This window comes from Sebastes fasciatus, chromosome 11 (genome assembly GCF_043250625.1).
Source record: "Sebastes fasciatus isolate fSebFas1 chromosome 11, fSebFas1.pri, whole genome shotgun sequence".
NCBI lineage: Eukaryota > Metazoa > Chordata > Actinopteri > Perciformes > Sebastidae > Sebastes > Sebastes fasciatus.
The window spans coordinates 23,857,603-23,880,583 of record NC_133805.1 but is presented as its reverse complement, the minus strand read 5'-3'; the positions used below and the strand labels follow the sequence as shown (position 1 = coordinate 23,880,583).

Sequence of the window (22,981 nt, the reverse complement as noted above, 5' to 3'; positions counted from 1 at the left end):
GGACATGTTGCTGAGGTTCGCTGGCCGCCTCAGCTCCCAGCACCGACACCGCACCGGGCTGCACTGATTCATTTAATTTTCTAAGGGGACTTGTCTCTTGTTTTCTCTTGGGCTGAAAGTTGTGCGCTCCCCCTTGTCCGGACCTGTTAGAGGCCGGCAAACGTCCAAAATGGCATCAGCGCTTTCTGTTAATTTATCTCCAGGAGACGTAGAGAACAGAGCAAGTGAGAGAGACAGTCAGTGTGTTGGGATTTAGTGTAATCCACTGGGTTGATTGCACTCCTTCTCGGCACAAACAAATGCCATTGTGAAAATAGCACACTAAACTAAGGTGAAGGAAACTAAAAAATAAAATGAGAACCCTCGGTTAGCTAATGCAACAAGTTGGGCTAGCAAACACCTGACTAGCTAACTAACTAGAAAGACAAACTGACAGACCGATAAACAGATGAATCAGTTTGCCACTGCTCAGACTCAGAGTGTGCCTGTGCAAGCTTTGAGGATGACGTATGACTTGCAGCTTCTACTATAGTCATACGTCGTCCTTTAACATTTCAGTTTACAGCCGAAACATGTAAAAGTCCATTCTGTACTGCCAGGTAACAACAACCACGGTGCTGTGTTTTGAATGTTGCTGTATTTTTATTGTGGTGGTTTAAATGTTTTGTGGATCCACTGGAGCTACTCTCCACCATCCCCACAGTGACAGCTTGATGGATGTTGATTTACGAATGAATGGGATTGGCTTTACACTTTATGTGCAGTGTCAGTGCGTGTGGAACAAGACGTAAAGTTGTGGGTCAAACACAGAACACTGTGGGACACCGTCAACCACATCCTGCTGCTTAGAACAAGAACCACAATAAAAGGATAGATAACTTATTTTTTTACATTTCATTGTTGGTGTTGTGTTTGTATGACTTTATACGTTACAGCCATTGAACAAGTTTTGAGGCAGAAAATCAAAGTCAAACTCAGAGGAACAAGTCTTTACACAAACAGACATTTTTCAAGCTCTTAAGCTCAACTTGCTCCTGAAAAACGCTTGCATCAGATGACAAACTAGACGTGTTGGCAGTGAGCTGATGTAGCTATCCGTGACCATATTTAAAAGGACCAGTGAAACAAGTAATTTTTGAAAAGTTTGTTTTCTGCAGCAGTTTCCTGTCAGTTTTCTACTGTAAGCTGTCTAATAAAACGTAAAACATTAAAGTCACAGCAACAAGCCTTAAATTACAAATCAGTGTACAATAGGTGGACAACTTGTTGCTAAAAAACAAAAAAATATAAAAACATACTCACAGTCAGAGCGCCACTACTTGCAGACATACTGTAAATGCTGTGTATAATTAATGCTAATGAAAAGTAAGGACGTTATATATCACTTCTAAACATCAAAATCACACATGATTTTTGCATAAATTTATGTCTTCTAGTGAATTTTAAATCATTAAAAGTGGTTGTCCCTACTGTAAACCATATCTTTATTTAACATATTTGTCATGTAACTGTAAAGGTCTTTGCACAGCAAGTTGCGTTAACGTGTTATTATCGCGTTAACTTTGACTTTATTACTCTATTTGTTGCAAAAATGTGCAATAAGAGACAAAACTGAATCAATTACTTGGGTGCAATGGATAGCGCTAGTCCAAAACGGGGCAAATTAACAAATGACATTAGCAAGAAGCTATTGTTTAGCTGCCTAGAACACAATCACTAATGTCTAATCTTTCCTACATCCTTTGTCTTGCAACCATCCCCGATTCCAAAGTTTTCTGCAATCACCTGCCACAATCTGTCTTTAATTTCCGCATCTCTGTATTATTTCTTTATTGTAAAGTGCTTTGTGCTGGGAGATGAAGTGAATGTTTATCATGCCATTTTGGATGATGACGTTTGCCCGGACGGTGGCTCTGAGTGGTCAAACAACCCTCTTTTGCCTTTTGATGGATGTGGAAAAAAAGAAACCAAACCCGTTTCGAAAACTTTAATGAGTTTCGGAGTCGGTGTGAATGTAATTGACACAACGTGAGGTTGCATTTATTTTCAAATGCGCAACAATTTCAGACAAGAAATACGGACTTTGTGTGCAAAGTCCTTAAGGGGTCGTTACTAAATCACCTTATTAACATAAAAACTCACATTCTGCAATCATTTAAGAGTCTTTGCAGTTTAGCAGAATATTATTTGTGAACCCTATCGCCAGAAAACAATCAATACTGGACGATTCTGCAAAACCAACGTTTTATATGTCCAAAGTTTTTACAAAATCTATGCTTGGCAGCTGTGGGATATTGTTAAGGTTAAAGATCATGATTATGGCAAATAAAATATGGTTAAGGTATGTCACTGCATGAGACTCTTGTTTATCCTTTCCTACCAAAGCCAAGCAGAGGATCAGTATTTAACAGAGATCAGGAGCCCGGTCATCACAACATGACAGCCCATTTACACCATCATTAAAGTGGGTTTACCCTGGCTCTTTGCTTTGGTCTGACAGGGCCGCTGTTGCTTATAGTGAGCATCTTTAATGAACTTAACCATTTTCAAAGGGTAGTTTTAGTGCCTCTACACAGAGCCTCTCGCATGGATTAGAGCTCAGGAGGATACACTGCCCATTGAAATGCATAAAAAGCTCCTTCCATCCCACTGCTACTTGTCATACGGACACTCACTCTTATGAGCCTTTGTAAGAGTGTGAATCATGACAGTCTATTGCCAAGTAAAAAGGAAAGCTACCTTTTGCATGAGAAATGACTGCTTTGACATGTTGCTTCACAGGGTTCAGCTGCAATACTGCTCTGAACTCCAGAGACGTCAAATCATCATATGTCCATCGTCCACTTGATCCCTCATAGTAGGAGTTCAAAAGAAACTGATGACACATGCACAGCGATAGATCTGCTCTGTAATGTGCACCAAGGTACCTGAAAATAACAATAACTTCGTCATGCTCTGAGTGATAATGAATCTTGTAGCAAAGATTTAAAAGAATAAAAGGAAGTGATGAAAGACTAGAATGATCGAAGCAACACCAATAAACAAAATTTCTGGTATGACAGAGTAGGTAGCAGCAGCTTCTCACACATAAATCGTAGCAGCTTGTCATTTTCTGATGGGTGATTAGATGTCCACAGTCTTTCTATTAGAAAGAATTGGCAACAGGTTGAAACCGGCCGGTTTCATGGCCGATCAGTCTTACATATCCAATTTGGCCGCCCAGCTGCAACGAAAAGCTGATGCACAAACAGGTTAAATCCATCATTTATCACCAGCTGCAGTGTATGAGCAAAACAGACAACTGAGTCACCAGTTCACCCGTCTGGGAGAGTTACTGTAGCAGCCACGATGTTGCGTGTATTGTCGTGGACACATGCAGCCACTTTGTCCGACAGACTGGGTGTGTGTGGCGGCGTTGAGTGTGGGGTCGTCGGCGGGGTTATAGCTGTGAACGTAGCTGTAGCAGTGTGTGTAGTTTATTTGTCGGTGAATAAATGCTACAACTCCTCAAGACCCGAGCCAACTTCATGTGTCTGCAACACTGGCTCAGACTCCCTTTAGGTAGGCTGTTAAGGTGGACCAGCTTTTCTCTTTTAAGTGACAAGCCCCCTGTCTGAGTTTTGCCCAGCTTTTTAGTTATTTTTTAATATTTCTTTTAACCGTTTAACCGATAGCATTAATCGGTTAAAACTCTTAATGTCGGTTAACAGTTAAACAGTTAATTATTAACATCCCTAGTTAGAACGAAAGAAAACTGGAATTGGCAGGTCAGATCGCAATGGGCTCATCTCTACTTCATATCACCTGTATCTCCACTCTGAAGTGTTGCACAGCAGCTAATCGTCTTGTGAGGCATCTCTTCAGGTTGAATGTTGAACTTCTTGGTAACAGAGAGTGACAAGACATCTATCAGCCTGCAGTCAACGTTGTCTCATTTCTAAAGCCTGATTGATTTTTCATTCTACTATTTTTCTCTGAAAAGATAAATAGATAAATGTCAGCCGAGGGACGCAATCTCCCTCCAGAGTGTTTGATCACAGGCTAACTGGGCAATTCAATAAAAGATTTTGCCCCAGCTGGAGTCTTGCCAGACTTTTTGTATTAAAATGCAATCCCTCTGAGTCAGAGGTGTTGCTGTCGCTGTTGCTCCAATACCTCTCACATCTCTACAGCCCATTCAGCTAAACCAACCATGCTGGAAGGTATGAACCTATTGCTGGCAGCACTGTTGGCCAAAGGGACATCAGTGATCAGAAAATTAATTTTACATTAACATTTACCAGCCTTATTGAATGGATCGTCACTCGTCAGAAGAAAGGCAAACACAGAAATAATTGGTTAGGTTGGTTTAATAAAGTTTCTAAAAGTACAACTTGGATCTGCTTTCACACTCTGGGGAAATATTCTCTCATTACGCCGGGTGTGGGGGAGGAGGGAAGCAGCAATAAGGTAGATTTCATCCGAGGCTCAGGAGAAAATGAAACCTTCCGATGAGAGTAGAGCATGTAATGTTTTCATCCGGTTCCACCCATGGAGGAAAATTAAACGAAAATTACTGTGGCATGTTTGTTTTTTTACTCACTCTACTCTGTAAGTGATTGTTTCCTTCATAACAGATAAAATTACAGCAACATTCCGTCTTGATCTTGTCTTGTATTAAACTTGTGCAACCACCTGTTGTGCTTTAAACTATCCAGACCTCTGTCTTTGTGCATGTAAGAATAGTCTTACAATTTAGACAAACCTCACTGAGTCGCTAATGTAGGTAACAGTGATTTCTCCAGATTACTTTGACCTTTCGGAAAAAATTGCTCGCTCTAAATATACCTGAACGAGCATCGCTCAAAACAGTGAGGCGACACACGTCAGCTAAAACCACAATATCACTCTATATTTCAGCTGCTTGGCAGTAATGTTAGCTGACCAGACGGAGGTCTCTCCATGAATCAATGCTGATCCTAGTGTTGGCTTTTCCTGCTTCAGCTTCGGTGCCGGGGCTCTGAAGCAGCGGGGCTCTGAAGCAGCGGGGCTCTGAAGCAGCGGGGCTCTGAAGCAGCGGGGCTCCGCAGCGAGTAACGTTATCACCTCTCGACCGCAGCCGGTGTGAGCAGGAAGACACCGGCACCAGGTCGGAGGCGATAACGTTTTTCGCTGCGGAGCCCCGTCACTTCACAAGACACGGGAAACCTCTGTTGGTCTGTAGGAGCTGCAGCATTTATTTCTGCACAAACGTCCACTGCACATTCACTAGATATTCTCAGAGCTAAACTAACTCTTCTGCAGTGTAGAGTGTGCGCGCGTTCAAGTCTAGAGGTGGAGCGAGACAGCGAGAACGCGCGCACTGTCTGAGTGAAGGCAAGCAAGCAGAGGAGGAGAGACAGCGGCCATACCCGAGCGGCCATACCCGAGCGCGCATACGCGAGCGCGCATGTGTCCCGACCCGGTACATTTATACGCTTAAAAAGTTACAAACAGTCCCTTTAATTGTAAAAGGAAGGTTGCAAACTAACATTCAGACCAAAAAAAGCGCAGACTCACAAATGCTGACGGTTAAAGTTAATTTAAATACTGTAAACTGATTATTTATGATCCAGTATGCTTTTTAAGGATGCAACCAATTACATTTTTCATTATCCTCTATTTTTTTGATTAATCAATTACTTGTTAAGGTCTATAAAATGTCTGCAAGTAGGCACCAATGACCATCACAAGTTCCCAAAGTCATAGGTGCCGTCTTTATCTGAAAAGCAGCGTGACAGTTTCAGAGATCAGAGCAACACATAGTTCTTCTTAGATCAGTTTTTCAGGATACAATGAAACGGTGCATTACTGAGTCACTCTGACGGAAGAGGGGAAGGTCATTATACTCCTGGTGAGTCACGAAGACAAGATCAGATGAAATAATGACAAGATATCAGAGCAATAGAAGGAGAGTTAAGCAATGGTATTTCTATAAAATATTGTCTGAAGAGCTAAAACATCATGGTCACATCAAATGTTTGAGATTTAACCAAATGTACTTAGGACATACTGAGAGCTTTGAATTCAGCTAGAATCTGCAATGATTAGCTGATTAATTAATTGCAAAAATCAAGCAAAAATTACAATTATTTGCTGGACTCAGCTTTTTTTTTATGGTTTTCTTTGTTATAGGGAGCTAAATATCTTTGGGGTTTGGACATTTTAAGACGTCAACCTAGGATGAGGGTAATAAAAACAGGTATTTTTCACATATATTAATTACATTAATCAAGAAAATAATTGGCAGATTAATCTATAATGAAAATAATATTTAGTTGCCGCCCTTAAAGTTACAATCTCGGAGATCTCTGTTTCGTTTTCTTTGGCGGCACCTGTGGCGTTAAGCGGTAAACACAGGTATGTTTTTGGATCTCACTTCCCAGAGATCGCTGCTTGTGCTAGTTGATGGGAGGCGCCATTGAGTTACATTATGACACGTTCAGGCTCAGGCAAAATTAGTATTTGGGGAAGGTACAGTAAATTATAATGTTATGAGTTCAAATGTAATTTTGTAAAATATAGTTTTTGGCGAGAAACTTGAATAAATAGGCTACAGTTGTTTGAAAGAGATGTTTTCACAGCAATAGATAATAGATAATAGAGGGAATTATGACCTGTAGATAATGACTTAACAGTAGGGATTCACCGATACTGATACCGGATTGGATATCGGGCCGATATTGACTCAAATAGCTGGATCGAATATCGGTTATAATGGGGCCGATCTATTAAATTAAATGATATGTTTATATACTATATACATTATATACTGGAATTTGAATTCATGTTTAAGTTTTGACCAATTTGTTGCTGCTTTAAAAAGGCTAACACCTGAATTGTAATTCCTGTTAATTTTGAAGATTTTTTGCCATGTTGTTGGTCTACGATTTATTATTTTAATAATAAATAACAATTCAATAAATGTATACATCTATAATATATCGATGTATTTATTTGTTACATTATGTTTTATAAAGTTAGGAAAGCGATGTTTAAGTTAAGCCTCATGTCATCTTACACATAAAAGAATGATCCCTCCACACAGTGAGGCATACAGCTTATTAATTAAACATTGGTATCAGATCGGTACTCGGGACTGAAAAAGTCGGATCGGTGCATTCCTAGTTAACAGATATTTATTTAAATGAAAAATCTTCAAAATTATTACTTTAAAAGTCAAACATTTCCAATTCAAAGAGACCAACAAGCCAGTAGATACAACTTCTTATATTTGTTGTAGTGAAAACTGGCAGTTATAGATATAAAAGCAGCGTTATTCAGACCACAGTGGTTGAGTAGCACTTATCTCAAGTAATACCTACTTTTTGCAAAACAGAGTTATGGACTGCACACTTCACTGAGGTTTCTTGTGGACCAATTATAGGAAAATATATAACTGATTTAGGTTAGAAAAACCCCTGGAGGAGAAATCAATTTCATTCACATCTTCAATAAAATTGAATGGCAGATTAATATTTTTCCTCCTTTTCAAAATGTCCTTTCTCAGTCCATACCCATTAGCATAATTCTATTCTGGCATACGCACATCAAACCAATCCGAGGCGTCATCGCATGGCTTCCACTGGCTCCCAATGAATCCAGCTGATCTAACTCGGAGGCTTTTTTTTTACTTACTTTGCATATTAATATAGGCATCCTCAAATTGAAATCCCTTTCTATTTTAGGAGATGGCTTTTTGATGGCGTCTCATTACAGGGATGTTGGCTACGGTGTCAAATGAAAATGTCATCACAGGCTGTTCAGGGGGAGTCCTCTCCGACACAGACAAACATCCCTTTACAGTTTAACCTCCTTCGCCTAGGAGATGATGAATCATAGAGCCCGGCGGAGAGCGTGCGCGGTGATGGGAGGGTGAATGAGCGTTTGACGAGGTGCCAGTCAGCCCGTTTATGACAACCTCACACGCTTCCTACGGTGTTACTCACAAGCCATAATCACTTTAAGTCAGAGAGTTATGCTCGGGCTTGTCACACTTGCTTCTGTACAAGTTGCCTCTAATAAATTAAGGAAAACTGAAATGACACATTGTGTAATGGGTAATAAGTTGTGGGTTTTTTGTAAAGCGTAAAATGATTAGTTGATTGATCATTTGGCGGATTGAATCAATTAATCATTCAAAGTACCTATTTGAGATTATGACCGGACCAAGCATTACCGCCAACATTTGACCGTGATTGTCTCCTGCCAAACTTAACAGCACTTAACAATTATATTAAGACTGAATAAAAATCAATATGCCTTTGTTTTGACTTGCTTGTGTGTGCCGCCTGTTTCACACGAGGTGGAGAATACGCCGTCATCTCCACCATTTTCACAAGTTTGATGGTCCCACGCGTTACGCTACATAGCCAAGATGGCAACCATTGAGAGTGAGAAGCGTCCAGCGTTTAACATGCAACTTTTTGACAGTTATGAGTGACACCATCCGGGTACTCGTAGTGCACTGCATTTTGCCATACTTATACACTTATGCACTCAAAATAGCATGTGTAAGTAGGGAAGAATGTGTATTGAGAGACTTGATTTAAAGGTTTTTTTAAGAAGTTTTTCTTACATTTTGTGCATTGTATTTTATTACATTTAGTATTCGTACCATCAGTGTTGTTGTTATGTGTTGTAGGGTTCTGTTCTAAAGTTTTAATGAACTGCCAGGTGGGCCAAAGACAATTACCCCTCCTTGATAGACGATAAAGTTTCATTACATTTTGTTCTGAAATTAAACTCGTCAGTGCTCTCTGGTGGACAAACTATGTAATGGAGACATTTTAGCTTAAACTTCCTCAAACATATCTTTGGCATTTCTGTACTACGTTCGGAGATGTAACATTAGCGTTGCTGGTGGCTTCGTGCTCCCCGTTGTCACACACATACGTCCGTGTCCGAAAGACTGTGTGTGTGTGTGTGGCGGCGGTGAGTGTGGGGTTGTCGGTGGCGTTATAGCTGTGAACGTAGCTGTAGCAGTGTGTGTACAGTTTATTTGTCGGTGAATAAATGCAACAACTCCTCAGCTCGAGACCCGAGCCAACTTCCTGTATCTAGCAACTCCAGCTCAGACTCTCTTAACGTGGGCTGTTAAGATGGAACAGCCTTTCTCCTTTACGTGACAAGCTGCCCCTCTGAGTTTTGCTCAGCTTTTTCATTTGTAATATTTCTTTTAACCATTTAACCAATACCATTAATCGGTTAAAAAAAATCTTAATTGAATTCTTCATCCCTATTTATCTCCAATCATAAACTCATGTTGTGAAACCAAACATACCGAAATTCTAGTGGACATCCAAAAGTTCCCAAAGATACTGAATATGTCAGGCTGAATTGGGGGGAAATGTTTAAAAAGTGATGTACAAGACATCTGCAATATTTCCATTTCAACTATTTTGATAATGGATCATAGGAATTTAGTGTTGAACAAAAGAAGCAAATTGAAGACGTCACCTTGGTTCTGATCGGTATTGATGGACAGTTTTAGCTCATTTCTGTCTCAGACTAAAGGATAAATTAATTGAAAAGATCATCAACAGATGAATCGAAAATTAAAATAGTCATTATTTGCAGCTATATAATTCACTGTAAATATATAATAGCTTCAGTAAACAGCTGGAACAAGATAATACAGAATACACTATATATGTGACACTTGTCATATGAGTGTGGAATAGGAAGACTTTTTCCAAACTGAAGGTTAAGGGGTTAAAACACTTACCAGTATCAAGTCAGAGTGCCATGACATTTACTGGTTACAACTTCTAAAGTGAAAAGATTTGGTCTTTTTCTGTGTTCTATCTTTAAAAATTGAATATCTTCTGGTTTTGGACTGTTGGTCGAACAAAACAAGCGTTTTGAAGACATCACCCTGGGCTTTAGGAAATTGTGATGGACATTTCTCACTATTTTCTGACATTTTATAGACAATTAATGAAAATAATTGTTAGTGACAGCCTCCATATTAAACAGCTTGAATGTGATTTTGTATGTGCTTTTATAAACTCCCTTCACACTTCATTGAGTGTTTTGAATGGGCTGAACTCATTGAGTAAAGGCACAGTAAATCCCCTTTCTCAATAGACCCTGAACACAAAAATCTGCTTTTCGTGTCTCTTGAGTTTCGCATTTAGAGGCGTCTGAGTCGAGGTTAAGAGTCAAAACATTTGAGTGATTTTACCTGCGTCTCCGTGGTAACGCTTTTGCTATTATCTCCACATACACTGCTCCCAACTCCCATTTTTGCTCAATGCCAACATCTGTCTGTATCCTCCCTGATACAACAGCTAAATGCCACGTTCAGACACACTTTACCACACAAAAAAATACAAAGTTTGTATATTTGCTTGATGAATCATTGCCGTGCCGTGTTTTTCCGTCATGATGAGCAGGAGGTCACAGTCAGCGACGTTGAATGGGAGCGCTAACAGAGCCTGGTCTGGCACGCTGTAGCGGTTTAAGATGCGAAGAGACAAAGTCGAGCAGTAACGAGCAACCTGTGGCGTCGTGGTGTTGCGGGAGTCTGCTTCTGGAGAGTCAATTCAGTAATGAGCTTTTATTCAGACAGAAGCTGTCATCAGCCCCTTCGTGCGGACAAATATCTTTCTGTCTGAATCTGTAAACTATGTTTTTGTGTTTGTAATGATGAGCAGTAAAGAGAACGAGACGGAGAGGTGGGGATGTAATGAAGAGGGAGCAAGGTGGGGGGCAGGAGTATGCGGTGTGTGTGCGTGGGTGGGTGGCATTCAAAAGAGGAAGCGTGCAGTTGTTCCAATCACTGATTAATTAGATCATCACTTCTTCTCTTGTGTGTGTGTGTGCGTGTGTGCGTGTGTGTGTGTGTGTGCGTGTGTGTGTGTGTGTGCGGGTTCATCTAGTATTTCTGTAGCTGAGGTCAGCGCTGGCTGACGTGGTGCTAGTGTGCTAATGCAGAAGAGGCATTAACCCCAATCTCTGGATGAGAGACCGCTTGGCGAGCAACCGTCCCCTGAGACTGGTGGCATGCTTCTGTCTGCCTGCCAATCTTATTTCCCGGATAGCTTGCACACTTATTTCATTTTGGCCTGTTTCACAGCCCCGTATTGATTTTTGAAACATCATGTCGGTGCGAGGATGAAGGGCTCTCTTTTGAACACAGGGTTCTGTAATAAGCTTGTTGTGTGTTTGCTTTTCTTCCTATCTAGTCAATCGAATAAATTGCTTTGTGATCATGTTGTTGTTTTTTTCATCAACACACAAAGGATCATGATTTGGAGATTTAAGGAAATTATTAATCAAATTTAATTTGAGTCTCTTCGCTCTTCAGCGCCTCTGTACTCATGTAGTACCTGTATGTTCTTTTTCTGTGCTTTCAAACTCTTTTATCTCTATTTGTCTAACCTTTCTCTTCCCCAGCTTTTATTTCCCCTGTTGCTTTTCATACCTCGTGTGCTTGCTCTGTCTGGCTTTGTGTGTCGAAACCAGCGGATATGAGACGGCGGGCTGTGGGTATCAGAGACATCGCTGTCTGTCTGTCAGTCCCTGTGGTACATTAGCCGTCCCTTACCATGTATTATTGATTCCCTCTCTCTAATCACTGTCTCCAGTGTTACAGATGAGCCTTTACTGCCAGCAGCGCCTCAACTCAGAGGAGTTTCTGGCAGCCTGGCTTAGGCACAACTCTGAAAGATACTGCGGTTTTCGAGTAGCGGTAGCAACTACAACAACAACAACAGGTGAGGAATCCTGAACTCACGTCTAACACTTAAAGCTGAAGTAGGCGAGATTGGAGCAAATATGATTTAAAAAAAGTTATTTTTATAAAACGCTATATCGTGACAGTAGTATATGAAACAGGTAACCTGAAAAAAATCATGTGCCTCTGTGTCCTCCGGTGTTCACCGGTGCTCCTAACAGCATCTGCAAGATTTCACAGACCGAAGGAAAAAACAAGCAGTAAGAACTGATCTGAGGTCTGTTGTCCAGCTGCTGTCTATGAGAGCTGGCTGTCAATCACTCGCAAACTCCGACCAAACAGTCAAACTAGGCCACACTGATCAAATATGAATCAATATTCTGTTACTGTAATGCCTATTTCTCGCCTCAAATGTTTTCAGAATCATCTCGTAGTGTACTGTTTAGCTGTAAAATGAGAAAGTTTGCCCTTGTAAAATCTGTTGAAGGAACGCCAAGTTCCGGTCACATGAGCACAGCCAATAGGAACGCTCTCTCAATGAAATTACCTGTGATTGGTCAAAGTCTCCCGTCACTGGCTAGATTTTTTAAAGCCTGAAAACAGAGCCATGAGGAGGTGCTGGAGACTAGTTATCTCTCAGAACACTTGAACTACGATATGCTGAAAGGTTATTATGGAAGATGAAGATTTTTGCCCAATGATGCCAAAAATATACTGCCTACTGCCACTTTAACATTAAGGGGAAATTCCACTATTTTTAAACCTGGGTCATACATAGAGCACGTACCATAAAAGGTCGGGTATCGGTGATAATGGGGCCGATCTATTCAATTCCATTCTATGTTTATATACTATGTACATTATACATACATTTTGACCAATTTCTTGTTGCATAAAATGTTTATACCTGAACTGTAATTCCTGTTAATTTGAAAGATTTTTAACCAAGTTGCTGGTGTACGATTATTATTTCAATAATAAATAAAAATGTAATTTGTATAAATAAAAAAAATAAGAATTTTATTTATTTGTTACATTTTGTTTTACAAAGTTAAGAAAACAATGTTTAAGTCAAGCCTGATGTTGACTTAAACATTTTTTTCCAGTGACTTCCACACAGTGAGGCATACAGCTTATTATTAAACATTGGTATCGGATCGATACTCTGATCTTTACTCTGTCTCTCTCACTATTGAATAAGGTAGAAATGCCAAAAAACACAACTCAAGCAAAACAATGTATATCAAAGCCACCAGTACAACTTTACTCTCCCAATACTGATTCTTCATTGCAGAGCCACGATCAGCTTTACAAGAAACGTATTGGTGCCAATATACTGTTCCACTGGATCGGACCATCCAAAAGTAGACTTATCCACAACTGCTTAAATAACTAACTTATCCTAATACAACGGTTCGTATGATATCTTACGAAAAATTATGATGTTTTCCTACAAATGTCCAGCAACACATGACGCATGTGTTAATTTCCGCTCGTTACATGCATACAGTCTTTTCAAAATAAACTTCTGTCTTCACAGGAAACAACTTAGGTTAGATTTAGACAACAAAATTACTTAGTTGGGTTTAGGAAAAGATTGTGTTTTGGGTTAAAATAACTCCGAAAGTGGCGTAACTTAAGTACGGAAGTTACATGACAAAAAAAATCAACGTTGGGTTCTGGTTTCACACGGGGTACAAATACCGGTCTCCTCAACGAAAGTCCAGTGTTTTCTGACCCACCCATCCACCGCAACCTCCTCCTTATGCAGCGTTAGCTGCTCTTTATACTTCTTGGTTCACGATTACATGAATTACACAAAAATTTATTTTGTGGGATATATTCAAATTACAGTCCATTACTTTTCGTAGGTATAGCTATGAACGGTGTATGAGAACAGCCTGAAATACCCAGACTCAGAGTTCTCAGTGACATGGGGTTTACTGGCTCAGTACTTTCGGATAGACAACTTTCTGTTCAAGAGATCAATATGTAGAACTCCTAACCTGCAGAACTCAAAATGAATCAGGATATGGACCCTTTCAAGTCAAGTTAAAAATGTTTGTAAAGAGTAATTTAGACCAGGTACTTCTTTAGGCTATAAATGCTGGCGTATGTGTAATTGGTCCATGCTACGTACTTGCCCCTTTAAACATTAAATATTTACATAAAGTTTAACCAAAGAGATAGCTGTAATGAAGCCATGATAGCCATAAGAAGGCCATGTGTGCTATACTTTGTCTGTGCATTTGACAGGGATAAAAAGGATATAGACAGAGCTGTGAGATAAAGCCCGGATTTTCTCTGCCCTTTCAACTACTCAGTCAGCGTTTGTTCTGTGACTCTGAGAGACAGATTCCTCACAGCGGGAAATCAATTACATTCACACCAATATGGATCAGAGACCATTGGTGATCTGCATTTTTTTTCCCCTCTCTTCTTCTCTTCACTCTGTGTCTTGCTGAAGAACAGAGTTTTTTGAAAGAGATGGCTACTTTGGTCCGAATCCCTGCTGCGTTCTTTTGGCACAGAGTGAAACACAGCACACAACGGGGGGGGTGCTGCATGTGGGAGGAAGAGTGGGGATACTGAGGGAATATGTACAGTAAAAAAAGGGAGTGGTGATTTACAAAGTGGGTCAATTAACTCATAGCATTACTGGTCCCTTCTGATGTCATGCTGACATCATCGCCCCCAACCCCACCCGCCCTACACTCAACACAAAAAAAACATGTACATCACTCTGAGTCATACTGCAGCATAAAGTTGTAGATCAATACTGAATACTGATGTCACTCAGAATGGCAAACTTGTATATCTGCAAATCACATTTAGCATTATTTAGCTTTATATCTAAACGGCAATGTACTAGGGTTGTAAGAATATATCAATACATATGCCTATCGTGATATTATGTTGTGTGATAGAATTTTTTTAAGCTCTTGAAAATCCCAACTGCTATTCTGTCTTTCTGAGGTTGTAGTGGGTTCACTTTTAAAGCTACGGTGAAGTCACTGGCATCATATGAAACTAAAAAACTTAAGTAACCTAAGAAAACTATTGGTACCAACCATGGTATACCAGCTTGTCGCAAAGGAGGATAAATATCACTCCAATCTTACGCTAAATTTTGTGATGACAACTGTCATGGTGACTTTTGACCTCTGACCTCAAGATGTGAATGAAAATGGGTTCTATGGGTACTCACGAGTCTCCACTTTACAGACTTTACACTTTATGCTAATCCCATTCAGTCCCAAAAACATGTAGTTTTTTGCATGCAGTATACATTTTTTGTTTTTGCCTATTTTAAAATATAGATTTCTGGTGTGTTCTTTAGTTTTCCAAAAATTGTATTAAAAAAAAAAAAATTGCGACATATCGCCTTGCTTACAGTATCGCAATATATTGCAATATTTTGCAATATATTGAATCGCTACCCCAGTATCATGATACGTATTGTATTAGCAGATTCTTGCCAATACACAGCCCTACAATGTACCCACTAAAATATTTCACACTCTGCTAAAGTTTGAGATGAAATGAAACTTGAGAAAGTGCGTCAGATTTTTGGAAACCTGTATCCTTATCCAACAAACGCTGAGGCATTCAAGCCAAAGCTCAGGGTTACTTATTTTTCTTCACACTTTTCACACAAAAAAAAGCACAGACGGAGAAGTGTTTGTTCCCTCTGAACAACAAAAGGACAAAATCTGAAAGAGGGTTACATCACTTGCATCTGATTCAGAGTAGTCCTTGACTAAATTACGTTAGAACGGAGGCAGGAGACTGGTTGACAAAGGAGTGAATAGAAAGAAAAATAAATTTAAAAATGGAATGAAAGGAGAAAATCTAAAAAGGATGACACACGGAGGGTAGAGGTTGACTAATGAAGTGCTTCTTGGATTGATGAAAACTCCCTGAGATGTTGAAGAAGTGTCTAAGAGGCAAAACAGATTTCATGTGAGAGGAGGAGGGCGTCACCTCTCCTCTGTGTGAAAAGATGAACTATATAAACTAGACTTGAGCAAACATCAATAGCTGTTTGTCCGTTTACAATCTATAGTAAGGTTGTACTTTTTATAAGGATTATGAGAGGTGGATTTTTTTCTATCTTACTAGGGCTGGAACGATTCATCTACTACATCGATGTATCCATTTATATTTCTACGATCCAACTACATCGATAGGTACTCGGCAAGTTGTCCTAAACGGGGGACGTATATTGATCTAACATCAATTTGCAAGGTAAATAATCTATTGTATCGATACTAAGAATTTGCACCTTGTATTTAAGCATGACAAACTTTATATGGATGTATTTTTTGGCACTTTTAATACTAAAGAAATGTTAAACGTTACTCCAGTTCACTCTCCCTGTGTATGACGAGCAAGAGATTTTCAAGCCGTGTTTGAGGTCCAGCGTGCGGAAACATTTTGGCTTTTGCCAAAAATAAATTGTTTTTTCGACCTGAAGAGAAGTTGGTTGATTTTATTTTTTGTTAAATATTGCACTGCCTTGTATCTTGAGTGCTGAAGCAGCGGGTCCTGAAGTTGCACTTTTTTATTATTTTCAAATAAAAGGTGTATTTATTTGCCATGAATCTTTGTGTGGAATCCTGACCTGCACTGTCCAGTATACTGCTATTTATTTCAAAGTCACACTGATTGAATTTTTGGCAAAAAAAAGTTACTATATCGATTTCAAGTCATTGAATCGTATCGTATCGTATCGTATCGTATCGTATCGTATCGTATCGCTCTAGATGAGCCAAATATCGTCCTTGAATCATATCAGAACCATGGAACGTGATACATATTGTATCGTATCGTTACATCCCTATATTTTACGCACATAAATGTCGGTATGTATATTGAAAGAGCTCGTTGTTCTCATTCCCCCTGTGCATACTACCATACATACAGCCAGTAAAGCATGATGATCTTTTGTCTGACTTTGGCCTTCAGCAGCCGTCATGTGGCCATTCCCCAACAAAGCACCTTCAAATTCAACTGCCGTGGAGAAAATGCTATCTGGTGAACCGAGTTGGATAAATCGAAACACAGCAATCCACCTGATACTCAGCAGCAGGCAAGGACACACGTCAGCTATGCAGCAGATAATTCACTCTCACACACACACACACACATCACACAATCAAAAAATCCATGGCTCGAAGCGTACAATCTCTTGTTATGAAATGTTATGTACAGTTGATATGCACTATGTTGACCATCAGTACATGATAAAAGCTTAATGCTGCCACTGAGTGAGGCTGAGTGAGCTCGGCAGCTTAGACGTAACTGTGATGCGAAGCAGCAAGGAGTCACATTATCACATCGCTTTGAGTGGAAATATTGCTGTAGCTGAATGTGAAGTGGGTGAAGAAATGTGATTGTGACTTAAGAGTTACAAAATTACCAAACTGAGTTTTCAATAAAGCCAATATTACAGTGTATAGAAAGCCTTATGTGAATGGGCAGTCATGTTAAGCCAATAAACACTCACATTTGCAGTGAGCCAAAAGAAAAGCATGGTTTTCTTTTGGCTCACAGAAACAATGCCAACAGCAAGATTTAAGGGCTAAACTTACACCTAATTAAAACATGAGCATTTATAATACAATATAACAGTACATATAACAGTACTGTAATAACAGTATGATGTAAATACACCAGTCCTGGCATCATTGCACTGGCTTCCCCTACAATTTAGAATACATTTATGTATATATACTATTTAGGTTGTTTTATAATTTTATTCTTAGGTATTGTCTTATTTATTGTAGTATTTATCAACTGTACTATTTATAGTTTTTAAGGGCTGAGAGAGAGCCAGGGTTAAATGCATTTCATTGCATTTCACTGTACTTTTAAATGCATATGACAAATAAACTTGAAACTTGAAACTTGATACTGTATATTTGTTTTATCAACTTGTCCTACCATTTTACCACTTGTATTATTATTATTGAGATGTTCTGTGATGTTCTGTTTTAGCAGTTACCATATATTTTACTTTATTTATCTGCTTTTATTGTCTTGTGAAGCACTTTGTAACATCTGTTTTGAGAAGTGCCTATATAAATAAATGTATTATTATTATTATTATTATTATAAATAAACATTATGAAAGCATAAAAAATCAAATAAATACGTTCAGCCAGTCCAAAGCAGGGATTCACAATTCACTAACACCTGCTGCACATAGCTATGTGCAGCAGGTGTTAGTGAATTGTGAATCCCTGCTATAGCAGATAGATGACACAACAGAAACTAGCAGCTAACTAACAAACAGCACAACAGAAACCACAAGCTAAACACAGCAGCTGTCCCGCCTCTCTGTCCGATATTGAGAAGCCGTCAAACACTGACAAAACACAGCCAAGATATCAATCACAATCTGTATGTTAGCATAAAGAGCAAACACTTACCTTAGCCAGGTGAAGTGAAGCGACGTCCCCGGTGACAAAGTTACAGCAGAGTTAGCTAGAGTTAGGGTGCGTTAGATATATAGATGGTAGTGTGCGTCTCTGTCTCAAGCTCATTCTACATACTTATTCGGAGCAGTGGTGGAAAGTAACTAAGTACATTTACTCAAGTTCTGTACTTAAAGGTCCCATATCATGATCATTTTCAGGTTCATACTTGTATTTTGTGTTTCTACTAGAACATGTTTAAATGCTATATGTTAAAAAAAAAACGTTATTTTCCTCAAACAGTCCCTGAATATACTTGTATTTACCCCTCTGTCTGAAACGCTCCGTTTTAGCGCATTTTGACGGAATTTCGACGAAATTGTAACATAATTGCGTTGCTAGGCAACAGCTTGGGTCCATGTGTACTTCCTGTCAGCTGATGACATTCACATACACTGCAACCAGGAAATAAACTCGGACACATTTAGAATGTTTACGTTTAAATCTGTGTTAAGGGTCTAAAAATTTTTATATTTGTGACATCACAAATGGACAGAAATCCTGACATCCATCCATCCATCCATCTTCAACCGCTTATCCGGGATCGGGTCGCGGGGGCAACAGCTCCAGCAGGGGACCCCAAACTTCCCTTTCCCGGGCCACATTAACCAGCTCTGACTGGGGGATCCCGAGGCGTTCCCAGGCCAGAGTAGAGATATAATCTCTCCACCTAGTCCTGGGTCTTCCCCGTGGTCTCCTCCCAGCTGGTCGTGCCTGGAACACCTCCCAAGGGAGGCGCCCAGGAGGCATCCGTGCTAGATGCCCGAACCACCTCAACTGGCTCCTTTCGACGCAAAGGAGCAAGGACTCTACTCCGAGTCCCTCACGGATGACTGAGCTTCTTACCCTATCTCTAAGGGAGACGCCAGCCACCCTCCTGAGGAAACCCATTTCGGCCGCTTGCACCCGCGACCTCGTTCTTTCGGTCATGACCCAACCCTCATGACCATAGGTGAGAGTAGGAACGAAGATTGAACGGTAGATCGAGAGCTTTGCCTTCCGGCTCAGCTCTCTTTTCGTCACAACGGTGCGGTAAAGCGAATGCAATACCGCCCCTGCTGCTCCGATTCTCCGACCAATCTCACGTTCCATCGTCCCCTCACTCGCGAACAAGACCCCGAGATACTTAAACTCCTTCACTTGGGGTAAGGACTCATTCCCTACCCGGAGTAGGCAAACCACCGGTTTCAAATGCAGAGTTTCTGAATACGGGCTGTGTGTATTTCCCTGTGGATTGAGCGTTTCGATACTTTCACAGTATTTATATAGGACTTAAGCCTGCTTTATAATATAAAAAACATGAAAATCTCACTTTTTTATAATGTCGGACCTTTAAGTATAATTATTAGTTTCATTTTCTACTACTTTATAGACCTTTTGAACCTTGACAACATAAAGGTTGCGTCCAAAATTCCATACTAATATGCTATTGAGTACACTAAAACAGACATATTTTAGTATGTCCAAAACCTTAGTATGAAACCAATAGTATGCGAATTGCATACTATTTACGGTGAAATACTGCGGTATAAATATCCCACAATGCAATGTGGTAGTGACGACAACGTTCATACCCAGCCCTAATAATAAGGTGTTATAATGAGCTACAAGTTGAACAGCTACAACATTAATTATTATCAATTAACTAGATCTCTCAGCAGGCACTTTGACTTTTCAAACACAGCTGTAGATAATGAACATTGAATTGGCTCATGCACATCTATACATGGAAACCAGCCATCATTAGTGTTATTGAAGTTTTTCAGCTGTTTATGTTTTTATTATCATCAAAATCACTTAAATTAAAGTTCCATTATCATTAAAGTGGCAGTGAAAAGCTGATGCTTTGGTGTTCAAGCTGCAGTGCACGACCAACGATACTACTCACCCACCAAGGTGCACCACTGAACGCCAGGAGATCCTTCACTTAACTAAAAATTATTTAAGAATTATCATCATGCACTATTATCCTTAACTTTCTAAGTTATATCTTATCTTATCTTATCTTATCTCAGATATAAAGATAAGAGTACTTTTCCACCACTGATGAGTCAGTTTGAATAAGACAGTACAGATATAGACTGGCTGAGGGTAAAAATGGATTATATTCATCACTCTCTTTCCCTATCAAAACGGTTAATTCACACACTCATTCATTAATTTAATTACTCTATGGCCGAATGGGCACGACCCAACTCAGGTGCCCTCAGCGTTTCTTATTATAGCGCGTGGGGGGTCTGGAGGATCCAGCTCGTCTGTTGTATCTGCTCGGTAGCTCACAGAGACCTCTCAGCCCCGACGCAATCTAACCTCATTAACATTTTAGGTGACGAGTCTGTCACCTTAATTAACAATTCATGAACAGGGCTTATGGCTATATTAACATTTTACAGGCAATAAATCAGCTTTTCTAATCTGCTGTGTGTGTCTGCATGTATAGGCACATGAGTTTGTGCATGTGAGAGAGACTTTGTGAGTGGGTGGGTGGGTTATTTGTGTACATCCACAACCGGCAACTACTGTATATCTCTCCCTTTGTCTCCAAGTCTGTCTCCCCGTCTGTCTCTGACCATGACATTTGTTTGAACTTTCTCTTAATCTTATGTTCTGATCATGCCAGTGTAGTGAATCATACCCGTTGTGCTTTTCTTTTCCTCAGCAAAGCAAGAAGAATCCCACCTACAATCTGATCCAGAGGAGGTCATTCGCAGTGTTATGCCAACTAAAAAGATGAATCCCACTAAGCAAGTGTCGCCCATAATGGAAAGGTCGACTAATTAGGGTGCTATTTTCGATCAGTCGACTATTACAAAGCCACAGCGGTACAAGTCAGAGGACTTTTATTTTCTGTGGCAAGCGAAATGAACGAGAAGGGAGAGGAGAGACGAGGAGACAAGAGGGATAAATCTGAAATAATGGTGGGAGACAATCTGGTGGAGTCTATTCTCTGAGGTATCATCATTTGTGCCTCTCTTACGCCTAACACATATTCAAAAAGCCTCTGAGAGTGGGTGTAACAGCATGAAATGAGACCAAGGAGTCTTTAGCTGCTTCATCGTGCTCTGAAATGTGTGTGTGTGTGTGTGTGTGTTTGTATAGTATGGGGAGGAATGCACAAGGATCCTAAATTTGTAGACTATAATTTAGGCCTCAGAAGATGAACATTTTTGAATTCAGCTCTTGCGATGAGTGAATAAAGTGGAATATGTGATCAAAACACCACGTCTCATGCTCTCTGTTTCAGTGTGTGGCGCTAAAGGAGGGAAAGTGAAGTAACAATCCAACCACAGCACCCTTTGGCCGCCCCTTGACCCCACTTTGAAAACCCGTGAGTGCAGCATGTGCATGCCTTGGTTCCCCCCACTGAGTCACCCGGTGTAAGTGCTGCGTGGTGTATAATGCTGCATGGTGCATCGCTGTTGCTTGCCAAATGAAAGCGATCTCTGCAGCACTTCTCACTCTCCCAGGGTGACACAAAAAGCCAAGTTTACAAGGGCACGCTTACTGTAAGTAAGCCACAATGCCCACAACAGCCACAATGCACCTACATGAGCAGTTAGCTGAATTTAAATCGAGCCACATGATGTGAAGCACAATAACAGCACAAAACTGGTCCTTTCAATGAAAAGCCTGCTTTGTGCTGCCTCCGTAGCAGCCTTGAACACCCCCCCAAGGAGCACCTGCACGTTTATTATAAGTTAACGTAAAGATCAAGGTCACTTTTTCAGAGGGAGCCGGTTCAATTTAAAGAATTCAAAAGCAGTCTTATATTGAGGAGGTGTCTCAATGACAAATGCATTGTATGCTGCTAAGGACCCGCCCTGGTTCAATGCAGGCTATTCCAATTTCAATCAGTCCTCCAACTTCTGCAAAGTCGAAAAACAAGAAATCGATCCGAGAGAGATGGAATGAGGAAATGTCCCCCGGATTTATGGCTGAAATCATAAGGTGGTTTTATTTTTGTTAAACTGAAAGATATGAATAGGTATTTTCCTTGCGTCATCTTTACTTCCCATTCTGCATGAATGTCAGGGCATATATGAAGTTAATGACTATTTTTAACTTGAGTAGGAACACGTAGGTTTGAGGTGGGTGGCTTGATAATGTCATTATGGAGAGTAAGTACAGTAAGTAAAGAGCGAGGGCTTTAATCCAACTGCAATAAAGCACTGAAAACAGATTTTTGTTTGGGATTTTCCGAACTGGTGAAATACAATAATCACCCTGGTGATAATAATCTCTAAATATTAGTTGTTAATGTATCGGTGATAAACAATAGGTTGTGGTGGATGGTGATTTAGTCTGAGGGATAACATGATTCCAATAAAATATACAGTAATAATAAGAGATGGTGAATTCAGGGTGCATAACACAGGTAATTGACATAGAACTGGAGAGAATTTCAGGCGCTCATACTGCCTCAGTAATGAAATGTCCTTTTCTCACTCCCAACACTTTTGGAAAGGAATTGCCATGACTACAAGAGGGACTTTTTGCTTTCTTTACTGCTGCTGTGCTGCCCTCTTCTGGCGACTAAACAAACAGCCACACGGTGGGCAAATCTGACTCCACATGAACTTCCATTAACAACTGATTTTTACCGGTCTGAATAGCCAAATGTGTACCATCACGAGGGGTTAATGTGTAGGTTATGTGTACATATTATAAAGTGAGAGGAAATGAACAAAAGGAAATCAATGAACTTGTCAATAATCTCATTAAAGCACCCAGTGGGTGGGAGGAGGTATATGGATTGTATGAATGACGTGTCAAGTTCATCTGACACTCGTGTTGATATAAACAC

General features: G+C 40.1%; 1 long non-coding RNA gene across 1 annotated transcript in view; it reads right to left on the bottom strand.

Moving 5' to 3' along the window:
* Window positions 1-18,554, bottom strand: part of LOC141777462 (uncharacterized) — a 140,641-nt gene extending 122,087 nt beyond the window's left edge. The window contains exon 1 of the long non-coding RNA XR_012595901.1: window positions 18,133-18,554. This is a non-coding gene — a long non-coding RNA (uncharacterized LOC141777462). The remainder of the gene's footprint in view (window positions 1-18,132) is intronic.
* Window positions 18,555-22,981: the final 4,427 nt, after the last annotated feature.